Here is a 16,421-nt window from a genome sequence, read left to right as displayed (position 1 = left end):
ACCCTTTAATTTTTAACTTGTCATTTTAAGATTGTTACTGATTAGTTATAATCTTGATAAGCATTTACCATTACTTTGTACATTATTTTACTGTCCTAAATCAGCGCATCGATTAAATGGCACACAAAAAAATACTCGAGTGAGCAATGATAAAAATCATTAGTTACAACCTAACCCAGTTCAAGAAGGAACACTATGTCCAATAATGTATTAAAAAATGTGTAAATAATATGGATGTTAACGACAGTTTGCTCGTCGAAGTGCCGCAGGCATTTACCGAGTAGTCTTTTTTTGTTTTGTCGATTAGAGTTTTTTTAAGACTCTGAAGGAGACCTATCGGCTAATAAAACACAGTAGGTGTAAAATATATAACGATCAGCCACAACATAAAAACCATCTGCCTAATATTGTGTAGGTCCCCCTCGTGCCGCCCAAACAGCTCTGACTCGTCGAGGTATGGACTCGACAAGACCGCTGAAGGTGTCCTGTGATATCTGGCACCAAGACTTAGCAGCAGCTCCTTTAAGTCATGTAAGTTGAGGTCCCCATAGACTTCTTGTTCCAGCACATCCCACATATGCTCTATCGGATCGAACCCTAACCAAATGATGTAGAAGAAAACGTGATTCATCAGACCAGGTCATCTTCTTCCATTGCTCCATGGTCCAGTTCTGATGCCCATTGTAGGCCCATGGTCAGCATGGGCACTCTGACCAGTCTGCGGCTACACAGCCCCCTACGCAGCAGGCTGTGACGCACACCTTTTTATCTTTGTCAGCATTAACCTTTTCAGCAATTTGTGCTATAGTAGCTCTTCTGTGGGATCGGACCAGGCGGGCTAGACTTCGCTCCCCACACGCATCAATGAGCCCATGACCCTGTCGCCGGTACACCGGTTGTCCTCCCTTGGAACACTTTTGGTAGGTACTAACCACTGCATACTGGGAACACCTCAAAAGACCTGCCGTTTTGGAGATGCTCTGACCCAGTCGTCTAGCCTTCACAATTTGGCCCTTGTCAAAGTCCCTCAGATCCTTACGCTTGCCGATATTCCCTGCTTCTAACACATCAACTTCAAGAACTGACTGTTCACTTGCTGTTTAATATATCCCATCCCTTGACAGGTGAGGCAAAATACTGAAATCCCGGAGATCCCAGTAGTTATACCGGCATCTCAGTAGGGGAACACTGCCATTCTTTGCAACAGGTAAGGAAGTGAAAGGTTTACAACACTTTTGTTTTTCAGTTTGTATATTATGCATTTAGGAGATAAAAACCTCAAGATTAGACCAAAGTTATTGCAACGCATTTCTATGACGGAACACCATGTGCCTATTTATAACCTGTAGTTTTGTAGTTAATGAGTGTATGATTACATTACTTTTTAGAAACAGAGTTATGTGGGTGTGTTTATATTTTCAGAGGAAAGCTTCAATCACGATTGTCAATATAGAACTAAGGCCCTCCCCCACCCTCGTGGACAGGTTGCGCTTGTAAACACAGTAGACACACCAACACAGAGTCAAGACAAAAGCACAGTGGCCAGAAGAGAAGCAGAAGATTCAAGATTCAAGAAAAGCTATATCATTGACAACAGGGACACATACATCCATAGTTTGGCTTTTTTTTGGATATTTAAGTTCTGACCCAAAACAGACAGTAAATATTCATTGTGTAAACTATGTAGACAGGAAGTCCCAACGAAGACGGACACCACGATTATTATTTATTTACGCCTACTCATTTATTGTTTTTGATCAACATTTTAATTTGTGAAATGTTAATAAAAGCTACTGCAACTGTAACCTATTGTTCACGAACAGAAATTATTTTATTTCAAGTAGTAATATTCCAAATATTAATTTAGTTTTAAAATGGCGTTAACTGATGGGACTTATTTTATTTTGAATATTTAATAAAAAATATCATACATCTACATGCTTTGTTGAAGTCATTCTCTACATAGCTTATCAATTGTTTTTAAGCTCAATCAACAGAGATAATATTGACCGGAAACTCTCCCATTTGTCCGGGAAATTGAAATCTTCCAGGACACATTGACCGGTACTTTTTTTTTTTTTCTTACGGAAACTCTGGTCTCAGTGTCAGAGCAAAAAGGTTCACTGTCTCTTAAAAGTGTGTTATTTATCAGATTCTGTGCCAGTCAAAATTACACCCCCGATAATCAAACCCGATACAAACATAATGTAACATAGTTGAAGCTGAAAAAGGGCAAAAAAAGAAAAGGTCTGCTGTTTGGAGGTCCTTCAAGGCTAACGAAGAAGATAAGATAAATTATTTATCTATCACCTGACAATATTACAAAATTATGCAGACTGCTCATCTATCGCTGTCACTACAGCACAGAGTCTATTCTGGTTGCTCGTAGTGCACGTCAGTAGTGCATTAAGCAGGGCACAGGTTTCAAGCAATATGGGAAAGAAAAAGAATCTCTGCTGCCGAAAAGTATCAAATAGTGCAATGCCTTGGACAAGGTATGAAAACATTAGATATTTCACAAGAACGTAAGCGTGATTATCGTACTGTGAAATGATTTGTGGTTGATGCAGAGCACAGACTGGTTCGTGCAGATAAAGGCATAATGAGGAAGGTTTCTGCCAAACAAATTCATTGGATTAAAAGAGCAGCTGCTAAAATGCCATTACAAAGCAGCAAACAGGTATTTGAAGCTGCTGGTGCCTCTGGAGTCCCGCGAAACTCAAGGTGTAGGATCCTCCAGAGACTTGTAGTTGTGCATAAACCTACTATTCGGCCACCACTAACCAATGCTCACAAGCAGAAACGGTTGCAGTGGGCCCAGAAATACATGAAGACTAATTTTCGAAGTCTTGTTTACTGATGAGTGCCGTGCAACCCTGGATGGTCCAGATGGATGGAGTAGTGGATGGTTGGTGGATGGCCACCATGTCCCAACAAGGCTGCGACGTCAGCAAGGAGGTGGCAGAGTCATGTTTTGGGCCAGAATCATGGGAAGAGAGCTGGTAGGCCTCTTTAGGGTCCCTGAAGGTGTGAAAATGACCATGGCAAAGTATATAGTTTCTTCCATGGTACAAAAAGAAGAACCGTTCCTTCCATAGCAAAATCATCTCTATGCATGACAATGCACCATCTCATGCTGCAAAGAATACCTCTGTGTCGTTGGCTGCTATGGGAATAAAAAGGAGAGAAACTCATGGTGTGGCCCCCATCCTCCCCTGACCTCAAACCTATTGAGCACCTTTGAAGCATCCTCAAGCAAAACAGCAGCTCTGGGAGGCTATTCTGACATCCTGCGAAGAAATTCAACCAGAAACTCTCTAAAAACTCACAAGTTCAATAGATGCAAGAATTGTGAAGGTGATATCAAAGAAGGGGTCCTATGTTAACATGTAACATGGCCTGTTAAGATGTTTTTGATTAAAATAGCTTTTGATTTCAGTAAATATGACCTCCTAATCCTGCAAATTCAACAAATGACCATTTTCAGTTCTTTACAACCTATAAAAATGTTTTGAAATTCTGTTGTGCATAATAATTTGGAACAGTGCATTTTGAGTTTATTTTTGAAAAAAATACTGTTATCATTGGGAGGTTTGTTCAATAACATTCAAATTATACCCTAACGGTTGATGACTTGAAAGTTATACTGACTGTCATTTGTGTCAGGAAAATCCGAGAAAAATATTATTTGTATAATAATTTCGAACGTGGTATAAATGGACAGAACTCTGGACCATTGCTACACACCTTACAAGAACGGATACAAGCCCGTGTCGCTCCCTGCTTTCGGGAAATCAGATCACGCCGCCCTCACCTCGGTGGTCATGAAGTGTTTCGAGAGGCTGATTAAGGATTACATCTGCGCCTCCCTCCCCCGCCCCTTGGACCCGTTGCAGTTCGCGTACCGGCAAAACAGATCCACGGATGACGCGGTCTCCCAGGTACTGCACACCACGCTCACGCACCTGGATGGCCAGAAGGGGGCCTATGTGAGAATGCTGTTCATTGATTATAGTTCAGCTTTCAACACCATAGTTCCCACCAGACTGGCTGTCAAGTTGATGGAGCTAGGATTGAATGGTCCGCTGTGCACCTGGATCCTGGACTTCCTCACAGGCCGCCCCCAGGTGGTCAAGGTGGGGAAGTACATGTCAAGCTCCCTCACCCTGAACACAGGATCCCCCCAGGGCTGCGTCCTCAGCCCCCTACTGTACTCCCTGTACACACATGACTGTGTGGCCAGGTCCAGCTCCAACACCATCATCAAGTTTGCTGACGACCCCGTGGTCGTGGGCCTGATCACCGACTGCGATGAGAAGGCCTACCGCGAGGAGGTGGCTGACCTGTCACTCTGGTGCCAGGACAACAGCCTACACCTGAACGTCAGCAAAACCAAGGAGCTGATTGTGGACTTTAGGCGTGGATCACAATCGAGGACGCACGCGCCCTTGTGGATTAATGGGACTTCTGTCGATAGGGTGAGCAGCTTCAGATATCTGGGAGTCCACATCACAGAGGACTTAACATGGACTGTTCACACAGACACTCTGGTGAGAAAGGCGAGGCAGCGTCTCTACCACCTCAGGCAGCTGAGGAAATTCCGGGTCTCGGTGAGGATCCTCAAGTCCTTCTACTCTGGAGCAGTGGAGAGCATCCTGACAGGCAACATCACTGCCTGGTTTGGGAACTGTACTGCCCAGGGCAGGCGGGCCCTGCAGAGGGTGGTGCGTACAGCTGAACGTACCACTGGAACTACCCTCCCCCCCCTTGCAGGAGTTATACACCAGGAGGTGTAGTAGCAGAGCCCGTAGGATCATGAAGGATCCTCATCACCCCAACAACGGACTGTTTCAGCTGCTGCGGTCAGGCAAGCGCCTCCGCAGTCACACAGCGAGAACAGAGAGACTGAGACTGAGTTTTTTCCCGCACGCCATCAGAACTGTCAACGCTGACCTCACCAGGGGTCCTAACTGAGCCATACACTAGGCTCCACTACCTACTGTACTGTATGTAGCATACTGTACCGCATACTGTATCACTGTTCAGGGTTGTTCGTAATGCCGTATTGCTGCGCCGTACTGTTGTATACTGTGCTGTATTATCCCAAACACTACTCCCTCTATTCACATTCACATGCCACTTTAATTCACATGCCACTTTAAATGCACATATCTGTATATACATAGGCATATTCCTTCTATCTATTCCATTTTATTTCAATTTATTTTTATTGTATTTTATTCTATATATTTTTATCTTATTCTATAAGTATTCCACTTACTGTATTACGTTTTAGGAGTCAGTTAGTCGGTCTATGAGAAAGGAATTTTCTACTTTTTATTTTGTTTTATTTTTTCCTAGGACATAGTGTGCTATCACCGGGTGCGTTGCATTACATTTCACTGCATATATGTATGGAAGTATGTATATGTATGTGACAAATAAAAAAATCTTGAATCTTGAAATGTATATTTGCACTAAAAAGTGAGAGGGACATTTCCATGTTAGTTAGGTATATGTTGTCTCCAACTAAAACTCAAACCTGAAGGTTAAAGGTTGAATTGTACTGAAACTTGGTGACAGTCCCACATTCTATTTTACTGGAACCCCGTGACCATTCCATGTTGTATTTTATGTTAATGGAACTCAGGGAGTTTCATTTTCTATTACTGTTACATAGTGAATAATGACAAATTATAAACACACTATAACAATGTGCAATCTCACTATTGTGGTAACTGAAAATTGCAGCGGTAGTCCGTATGTGCAGCTGTCCTATCAAGTGAGGGTGATCAAATCACGCAATGTTTTTGTCATTGATGTACAGAAGATATATACTGTATATACCCAATGAGACCAAATGATAAGACAATTTGATTTCTCAGATCAGGGATATTAACTCAAAATGATCGGACGACAATGTTAAAGTTACTTAATAGTTAACGTTTTATTATGAACAAGGGGTGTGCTGATTTGTGATTGGATATCAAAATTCAAGATGTTTATTTGTCACATACATATACATACATCTATGTAGTGAAATGAAATTGCAACGCACCCAGAGATTATGCACAATAAGCACTAATGGATCAATAACTAACTGGTACAATAATAACTAATTTACTAACTAAACTAACTGATTCCCAAAACACAATTCAATTAGTTAATAGAATAAAATAAGAGTAAAAAGGGTAATATACAAAGTAGGAATACAAAATAGATATAAAAGGAATAGACTATTGTGGTATATACAGATATGTGCAGTAAAGTTGCATGTGAATAAAGTGAGGTAGTGTGTGTGGGGATATACAGTACAGTATACAACAGTACGGCAAAGCAATACAGTAACACCGAACAGAACAGCAATACAGCACAGTATGCAGTAACCCAGTACGGTGATACAGTAAGCAACATACAGTACAGTAAGGCAGTGGGGCCTATGTGTGTGTCTCAGTGGGGGCCCCTCGTGAGTTCAGTGTTGACAGTCCTTATGGCTTGCGAGAAAAAAAAACTCAGTCTCAGCCTCTCTGTCCTTATTGCGTGACTGCGGAGGCGCTTGCCTGAGCACAGCAGCCGGAACAGTGAGTTGTTGGGGTGGTGAGGATCCTTCACGATCCTGTGGGCTTTGCTGCTACACCTCCTGGTGTATAAGTCCTGCAGGGAGGGCAGGGTAATTCCAGTGGTACCTTCGGCTGAACGCACCACCCTCTGCAGGGCCCGCCTGTCCTGAGCAGTAGAGTTCCCAAACCAGGCAGTGATGTTGCCTGATGGAATGCTCTCCAATGATCCACAGTAGAAGGACTTGAGGATCCTCACAGAGACCCTGAATTTCTTCAGGTGCCTGAGATTGTAAAGATGCTGCCTCGCTCTTTTCACCAGAGTATCTGTATGTATAGTGCATGTTAAGTCCTCCGTGATGTGGACTCCCAGGTACTTGAAGCTGCTCACCCTGTCGACCGAAGTCCAATTAATCATCAATGGCGCATGCATCCTCAGTTTTAATCCTCTCCTAAAGTCCACAATTGGCTCTTTAGTTTTGCTGACATTCAGGAGGAGGCCTCCTTCTCCTTCACCCTAACGATCTGGGGCCTGGCTATGAGGAAGTCCAAGATCCAGGCACACAGGGGAGTGTTCAGTCCTAGCTTCACAGCCAATCTGGTGGGGACTATGGTGTTGAAAGCTGAACTGTAGTCTATAAAACGCAATCTCACATAGCCCCACTTCCAGCCATCCAGGTGTGGAGCTTGGTATGCAGTACCTGGAAAACCACGTTGTCAGTGGATCTGTTTGGCCAGTATGCGCACTACAGCGGGTGCAATGGTGCAGGAGATGGAGGCGCAGATGTAATCCTCAATCAGCCTCTTGAAGCAGTTCATGACCACAGAGGTGAGGGCTACCGGACGATAGTCATTCAAGCAGGCTGGAGAGGCGCTCTGTGGCACAGGGATGATGGTGGACCTCTTGAAGTAGGACGGGAAAACCGACTTGGCCAGGGAGGCGTTGAATAGCCTTGTGAGCACAAGGGCTAGCTGGTTAGTACAGGTTATCAGTACTCGCCCACATATGCCATCTGGGCCCGCAGTTTTCCTCGTGGTTAGATTTACCGAAAGCAGTGAGCAAGACGGTCTTGTATCCATTCTTGTAGTGTGTAGCAGTGGTCCAAAGTTCTTTCTCCCCCGGTGGCAGACGTGATGTGTTGATGGAAATCAGGCAGAACTTTTTTTAATGTTCCCCAGCCACCACCACAGCCGAGCCGGGTTGTTTGTTCTGAAGTCCACGCAACACATCATATCGGTCCAATACTGCTGTGTCGACGTCCGCTTGCGGTGGAACATAAAAAGCTGTGAGGATGACCTTGCTGAATTCCCAGGGGAGGTAGAATGGACAACATGAGAAGGTCAGCTGTTCCAGGTTCAGCAAGCGGGAGAGAGTCGATGTTGTTGGGGTTACACTAACTGCTGTTGATCATGAGGATGACACCTCCACCCTTGGATTTCCCTTACTCCTCCAATCTGTCTGCACAGAACACGGAGAAGGACTCGGCTGGTGTCGTCTGGCACCAGCAGTTTCGGCCTTGTCTGCATTAGGCAGAGGACGCAACAGTTTCTTGTGTTCTGTCGAATCTGATCCTCACCCGAAGGTCATCCATCTTAATTTCTAGGGACTGGACATTGGTAAGAAGAGTGCTGGGAGAGGTGGACGGTAAGATTGTGTCCTCAGTCTAGTCCAATTTCCGCTTTGCGATCCACGGTGCTTCCTCCAACAGCACTTCTGCGGAACAGCGACTCCATTGCGGTTATGTCTTTGTTGATCGTGTTAGCGTGTGGAAAAATCTCCACCAGCCACTCTTGATCAGCAGATAAAGTGTCCAAGTTGTTCTTTCAGGAAACTTTTAATATTCGTCACTGCATCGCGGTGGTGGTAGATCACTGCCAATGAGTTTGACAGACATAATGTAGTAATACGAAAAAAATACTAAAATGTGCATAATCTAAATGGGGCACAGGCGAACACAGAAGGCGGTGCCAAGCAGCATGACAGGACAGACAATTCAAGGACAACTGGCGATTGTTGATTGTTTTTTTTCCTATGCCGATATTAAGGCGATTTATTTTTAACTAACTTACTATCAGAACTAAGATGTTATAAAAATAATCTCCAGAATCTGCACCCCACTGGGCATTTAGAGGTGTTTCTGGTGGAGTGACATTCCACACACTGGCACTCCATTATTTAACGGGGCTCATTAATCAGCATAAATTACGAGTGACTTTTAAATCCTAGATTTGCTCTGCACTCCAAAAGAGTAGTTAATGTTATAGATATGATTTGGATTGTGATATTAAAAATAAGATAATGTAAAACGGAACATGATGTGATATTGTTGCACCAAGCACAGACAGACTTAAAACTGCTAAACAGAGAATTAATTACTTAATAAAAAAATAATAAATATACTACTACTACTACTACTACTACTACTACTAAGAATGTTCCTATTAAACTAATAAAGTCCCCGAGATGCAATGCTGGGCGCGGTCTGCAGGGGAGTTCTCGGGGGCTTCTCAGAATGACAAGGCGTCAATGCCCTGGGATGGTCATCTTGCAGAGAAAAAAATATTCTTAACCCCCCCACCACCAGAAAAAGACACCCTCAAACTACGAATGCTTCTCAGATGTGTGTGTGAACATTTCAATGCTCCTTCGCAGAAGCGTTTCCACCGCTCCTGTCCCCTCCCTGCCCTCTGCTCTAGGTCGAGGCCTTGTCAGTGGATGTCACTTTTCAACCTATCCAGCTCTCTGTCTCTCTCCTCTCGGAGCTGAGGTTGGATGGGAGTTGACAGGACAAAATCAATAAAAAGGGCTGATCCTTCCATCCACCCTCTCACTCCTGCCGCACCCTGGCGATCGGATCGCATTCCGGCGATCTTGCGTAGCCACGATTTGACGAAAATAGCAGCGATCGCCCAACCCTATGATGATCATACAATTGAATGAAAATCACAAGTGGCAGGTAATTGGTGCATCTCTAATAAAATACTAGCATCAGCCACACAACATTGCTTATCCTGTGATAGGGGGGAAAAAATGCTATCCATATAACCAAAAAAGTTGCAAAATACGGCTATATTTGCCTATATTTTTATAATTGCGGCTGGCCACAATTTTAAATAACAAAACGATGATTATTATAATATAGAGGTGGATAATAATCATCTCGGGCGCAGGAGGAACGCTGTCCACTGCTGGGCTGCTGATGAGCCCGTACGCCAGTCCCCTCTGTAAGACGGACAAACATTAAGAAAACTCCCTGCCTCGAGTCAGACCAATCAGCGCCGATTCGAGGCAGCTTGGTGACCGCGGGAAAGGGAACCGTGCTGTCGCGCGCAGCCGGTGCTTGACCACACCCCTTTGTCTGCGACAGTGACCAACTCCAGACTTAAGGTACATTTGCTGGCATTTGACTTTGTTTGCATCATTTGAAAGTGAAGAATCAGAGCTTCAAAACGAGGTGTCACTTGTGCAAATCAAGCAAATTTTTTTTAAAGCTATGACTTGTTAATGACAAGGGTGAGGCAAATTGTGATTCTGCGAATCACCTTCAAAGTTTTCCCCCACGCTTGGCTTTAGTCAGCCAGCTCCCAGAATGCAAATGGCTGGAGGACCAACATGGCCACTTGACGCCCTGCTGAATGGGGCAATCTCTGCATTGTTCTTGTGTTTTGAGGGAATGTTGAACAACGTCATCGACACAGAACATCTTTTGTTTTTAAAAAGGCTTTTAGTAAGAATAGACATGTTTTATAAAAGTGGAATTATTTAGGAGTTTAAAAGTGCGGACAACACAGCAAAATGTAGAGTCTATCAATAATATGAGTCTATGTATATCAGCCTTGGTGTGTCATTTAATATATTACATTACATTGCATTTAGCAGACGCTTTTATCCAAAGCGACTTACAATTATTCAAACACCGACGGACGCAGCCATCAGGAGCAATTAGGGGTCTAAGTGTCTTGCTCAAGGACGCTACAGCATGCTAGCAGGAGTAGCCTGGGATCGAACCAGCAACCTTTAGATTACTAGACGACCAGCTCTACCGTCCCACCAATGTGCGTATGCCAAATATCTTCAAAGTTCTTGGAGTCATTATGAGGGCTAACCCCAACCCTACCCCAGCTACACTCAGAGCCTGTTTTGGGCCTCTTTTCATTTTCTTTTCGCCCATGGCTGCATTCGCAGGTAAACTTGAGAATCTTGTGCATTACTACTTGTTCATAATCTGCATCACCAACCTCAATGGACTTCATCACGTCATCAACTTCTTCGGTTGTAACAACAACGGGCGTGTCGTCGGTCTCCTCCGGTGGTTCTTGAAAATATTCTGTTTCATCGTCACATTCAGGTTGAAATCTGCTGTTGAAATGTTCTCCGAGTTCGGGATAACGCCGGTATCAGTTTCAGCATCGCTGTTGTTCTCTGCGTCGCATGTCGGAGAACTGACTATCATCATGGAAAATCAAGTCCAGTATGCACACTACCACGTTTTCAGTGGTATACGTTGGTACATGCCCCCTCCACAATGATGTCTCCGTGTGTGTGTAAAAGTAGTACGATTTAAAGATTGAACTCTATCAAAACGGTTTTACATTGTTGACATCACATGGAATATGGAGGAATGATCTTCATCTGGTCGTTAAAGGAAACCATCGATCAACGTTGTTCAGCGTCACAGTAAGTGAACTGTGTTTCCCCATGTCATCTAACGGGAATATTTAACTCCACGGTTTAACATTTTTCTACTACTTATAAATCAAACTTGGTTTTGAAAATACGTTGAGAGATAAAAAAAAAAAAAACTACAAGGGAACACGAATCTGGAAAAAATCTAATTTTTTGCTTTGGCTCGGGTTTGCTGCGGTGGGTCACATATAGTTTTAAACCTGGAACCAAGCCAACCAACTATGAGATGAGTCGTGACCATAAAACATTTGATTCTAAGGAAAAGAAAATTGGAAAACTGAAAAAAAAGGCAAAGGTACAAGACTGTACATAATTATTTTAAGAGTGAAGGAACTACTATCCCATAAACCACTGCGAATTCACTTCCGGAAAGGCAGCCGTTCTAAAGGTAGGTGGTCACCGTTGAGCTCTATAGTTGTTACAGTATGTAAAAAGGAGTTCTGTGAACCTGCGTTCGATTGCTCTTGAATTGAGTGAATTGAATGATTTTTCAGTGAGGATCAAACACAGTTTCAGAGAAAATGAATTAAATTTCATAATATTACATTCACTTTCACGTTTATTGGAATTCATTTCCAAACTAATAAATACAATTTCAAATTATTCTATTCAGATTCAGTTTTTCCAATGCAATTATTTAAGTAAAACAATCAAATTAAAATAAATTTGATTGAAATTCTGTTTCTAGTGACACATCTGTCCATAATCCTAGTCCAACAACAAGCTTATGTAATAGTGTAGAGTTAACTTGTAAATCAACTGCATTTGCACAGGCTGTAGTTCTAGATTTGTGACTGGTGTAGAACACATGCTGTAAGTGTGTCCACATTTAACTTTTGATTTTGGTAGTTCTTGATGACATAGCACATATTCTACCCGTTTTCATTGATAGCTTTGATTCACTCGTCATAAATCTGCATGTTGGTGGCTAACTGTGAGCTGAATACAACCCGCCTCACCTGCCTAAACACAAAATTTCAGTTTTTAATAAAAAATGTAACAATTATATACAAGTCATTATTTACTAACCACGGCCGTGATTTGCAGTATGGTTGTATAAGAGAGCACTCAAGAAGCACCATACCAAGAATGATACACATACTTTGGGTATAGAAGACATTCAAAAAATAGTGCATGTAGCTTATAACATCAGTTCATTGTTGTCAACGGCCTGTGCGAGCACTCTTTATGTGCAGGCCTGGGTGCAGCCACACCCTGATTGACCCTCGCTCTATTCACTCCACCACCACTTGTGTGTTTTCCCTTTTCAAGGCGAACCCAAACCATTTAGCGGGTAATGTAGGTGGACTATAAAAGCCTCCTTCAGCAAACATGCATAGATGCTGACTTATGTTACTCTACTGGCCCTAAATATAAGCACAAATGCAAGAGCAGGGAGGAAAAAAAATCATCCTGTGTACTTTGTCCTTGAATACACATGACTTGAACCCACAGTACACACACATATCGATAGAAAAAATGTGATAGTGTGCAGATTAGGACTAGTAACATTCTCCCATTCTTTAGATGGTTTTGGTTGTACTCGACTTTCGCTTACTACACCAATGACAATGAAACCTTTCTTAAAATATACCCTCGCCTTTTGCGGGCCACACAACTGCTACACTTCCGACTCAAGGAGGGATGTAACCAGGTCTACGAAGCGTACTAATTAATAATAAAATGAGTTGCTAACTTTTTTTGGGGGGGTGAATGTCATCGATTAGTTGCTGCAGTTCTAAATTTACAAATGTTTCCCTTTGAACCGTACTTTACAGATTTATTTTTTACCACTAGGCATAGCCCACCATTATACACCCACATCTAGATATGACAACTCTGCAAAATTGTAATAGGATGAATAGCCAGTCATATATTGTATAGACATCAGCTGGATAATAAATGATAAACTAGGTTTCGGAACCTCATCTTTTACAGTCACGGTGAAGGGTGATCTCGTCATAAGGAATGTAATTTGGCCTAAGTCTTTTAATAATTCATTGCACGTAATGAGCCGATCTACACAGCGAGACCCGGTTATAGTGGCGAGCTTAAAACGAGTAAACGTGATCTAATAAGTTAACAAAGCAAAAAGAAGCCAACATGCTGATAATATTTAAATGTAACTTGTACGACGACCGACAGGCTGGAGCCATTTGCTCTACGACATTCCAACTGCAACGGGGCGTTCAGCTCAGCTATTGCGGACATATTTTAACGTAACTGGTTCATGCACGAACTTTATTTCTTTTTAGATGTAGAACGTAAGGAATTACGTAAGATTTACAACGGATTTGGAATCCTACAAGCAAGCTAACGTAGCCGACCATCTTCAGCGAAAATGTAATCGCTGGTTTTATGTCGACGCAGGTGACGTTCTGGACAAACAACCACGCTGTAGAATACAATATTGGTATGAAAACACGACGCAGCTCATGTTAGGATTGTCCCGTATGTGAATAAACCGGACGTAGAGCAGTGTCAATGCAAGCTAATGTCACCCGATGCACCGTTATGACGAATTAACCCACGAAGAGGCAAAATTATGAAACGTTTTAACGAGTGCTGCCTTTGTATTAATGTCATCTTAACGGGTACAGCTCCACTGGTTATAGGCATAATATCGCATTAATCCCACAACAGAAACGCAGGCGTCTTGTAGCTAGCATAAGCTTAACGGTTATTAAGCTAGGTCGAAAGGATAGTACATGCGAAGCCCGTAAGCGGAGACGAATCCGATTTGCGGCGACTTCTTCGTTTAAGAAAATAATATGAATGTATATTGTTTGTTAAACTGTTTCGTACCTGATTGAAGTTCAGTAAGACCGTGCGGAGTCTTCTGCAATGGTCTCCAAGATAAGAGATGGGTGCAACCCGATGGCGTCCGCTCTAATGGCTGCTACAGCAGCATGACGTCATTGACTGCAACGCCCTCGCACTGACAAAACAACACCCCACCCCATACTCGTGCGGCTTAACATTTCATGGTAATGAAAACAATGTAATACAATAGTAAAATCGTTCAAAACATCACTGGTATTGAGGTTTTAAACCCTGATAAATGAGCTTGGTAAATGATAAAAAGCTGAAAGGTGTATTATGATAGACGTTCCGAACCTGACTCATAGGCCTATAGCCCACCAAACAAGGACATAAGCTAGGACTTTACAATGCAATTGTAATTTAACGGTATTGAATTGTGTAATTGTAAAGTGTAATTTTTTTGTAAAGCGTAAAAATAAGAAAATACATTCTAATTTTATATTGATTTTTATTCATAATTTATGATATATGAACATTAAGAAACAGGCTGAAACACATGGATTACATATGGATTTAAGTTGTACTGAAAATACAAATGCATCAACTATGAATATAACTCACGTAGTTATTAATATGTAAACCTGTTTTACGCCAACATCAACACGGCAATTATTTTTTAGCAGAATTTCCTGATTTCTTGTCAATGTAATGAATATCATATAACACAGATACAAAAGGCCCTCGTGACTCATTAACAGTATCCATAAGGTCAGTAGCTATTCATCTGAGAATGGTGGGAAAAAATAACAGTATCAATGCTCCTGGCTCCAGTTGAAAAAGAGGCAATACTAAGTATAAACTCACAGATACACATAGTGAATGTAAAATAAAAAAATAAAATATTTCAACTTGTAACATTTCTGTTACATGTCGTAGTAATTTGTCAATATTGTGAGTAAAAACCTTAGGTCTGCATACCATTTAATATCTGAGAACATACCACAAAAACACCAGTGCAAATGACTTCAATTGCTAGAGTTGCATATTTCTATATTTAGTCACTGTAGGTTGCCTCAGTGATGAGTGAGGTGTCTTGGAATGAGTAGCATCCTAAGACAGTGCCCATTGTATAAAATAATAATTATTTACAGACGGTGCCAGGGATCTCAAGAGAGAAAGACAGAGCCCATTGTCAGGGGTCCCGGTGATAAGGGAGGTGAAAATGTGAACGGTGACCTATGTAGGGGAATCAGAGGGTCAACGTTGTCTCTGGCTTAGCATAAAAGCACCTGCCTGAGTTTCAATCGACAGAGAATCCATCCGGCTCGGTTCTCTCCTGGGCGTCCATGGCAAGTCCAGTCTGATGCTGTTCTTTTGTAATAAATCTATTATTTTACTCAAGTCAGCGTCAACGGTCTCTCCTTCTTCATCAACACATCAAATTTATCAAGAAACTACAAAGTGGCGTCACGAACAGGATCTGCTGGGCCTCACCTGCCGATGCTGCCTGCTCCAGCAAATCACCACTCTCAGGGTGAGTGTTACCTCACAAAATTGAGCTGTGTGTGGTTCTTGAGGCGGTAGTATTTTGGGCCGATACGCTGCACTGACGAGCAAATTGTGCGGAGATGGAGACGATGAGTTGATGTGTGAAGTGAATTTCCGTCTAAATTGGGGTTTATAAGGTAGTAAAAGACGTAAATATGGGGAATAAGAGAATAATGAATGAAGAAAGAGAGAATTAAGTTGAAATAGAGAATAGAGACGAGAGAAAATTAAAAGTAAAAGATAAAGGCTTAAAAGATGTGGAAAAAGTAGAAGTAAAAAGTAATTGTAGAATCGCAGAACTAGTAGCCAAAAGTTATTTAAATAACTATGCAAGATTAATGGAGACGGGGCCCATATCTCCTTAAAAAGTAAGACATGTGTACATTAAATGAACGTTGGCCAAACGAAAATATAATATAGTCAAATCTAGGTAGGAAAAACAAAGAGGAAATAACCCTGGCCAGGGGAATTGACTCAAAATAAAATTATATGAATGAAAATGAAAAGGATGAAAAGTGAAAAAGACATAAAAGTTAAAAGCCTAAAGTAAGATGAAAAAGGATGAAAAGTTAAAAAAAGAGATAAAAGTTTAAAGTCTAAAGTAAGATGAAAAAGGATACAAAATGTGAAAGAGATAAAAGTTAAAAGTCTAAAGTAAGATGAAAAGTGAAAAAGAGATAAAAGTTAAAAGCCAAGATAAGAAGATGAAAAGTGAAGCAAAAAGAGTTACAAGTTAAAGGCTTAAAAGATGAAAAATAAAGTTTAAGGAAAAAAAAAGGAGAAAAGCAGGGCTAAACCAGCCTAAAAGAATAATTTGTTAAAAGTTTGGCCAAAGTGAAAATTTAAAAGTCTGACCGAAGTGAAAA

At 41.8% G+C, this 16,421-nt stretch overlaps 1 protein-coding gene across 5 annotated transcripts in view; it reads right to left on the bottom strand.

Annotated features, from left to right (window-relative positions):
* The window catches only part of sptan1 (spectrin alpha, non-erythrocytic 1), a 63,646-nt gene extending 49,525 nt beyond the window's left edge, over positions 1-14,121 (bottom strand). For all 5 annotated transcript variants that reach the window (XM_080018051.1, XM_080018052.1, XM_080018053.1 and 2 more), the window contains exon 1: positions 14,050-14,121. The gene's annotated coding sequence lies outside the window, so the exon portion shown is untranslated. The remainder of the gene's footprint in view (positions 1-14,049) is intronic.
* Between the last annotated feature and the right edge of the window lie 2,300 nt (positions 14,122-16,421).

This window comes from Zeus faber (genome assembly GCF_960531495.2).
Source record: "Zeus faber genome assembly, chromosome: 17".
NCBI lineage: Eukaryota > Metazoa > Chordata > Actinopteri > Zeiformes > Zeidae > Zeus > Zeus faber.
This window is presented reverse-complemented; position numbering and strand designations above follow the sequence as displayed.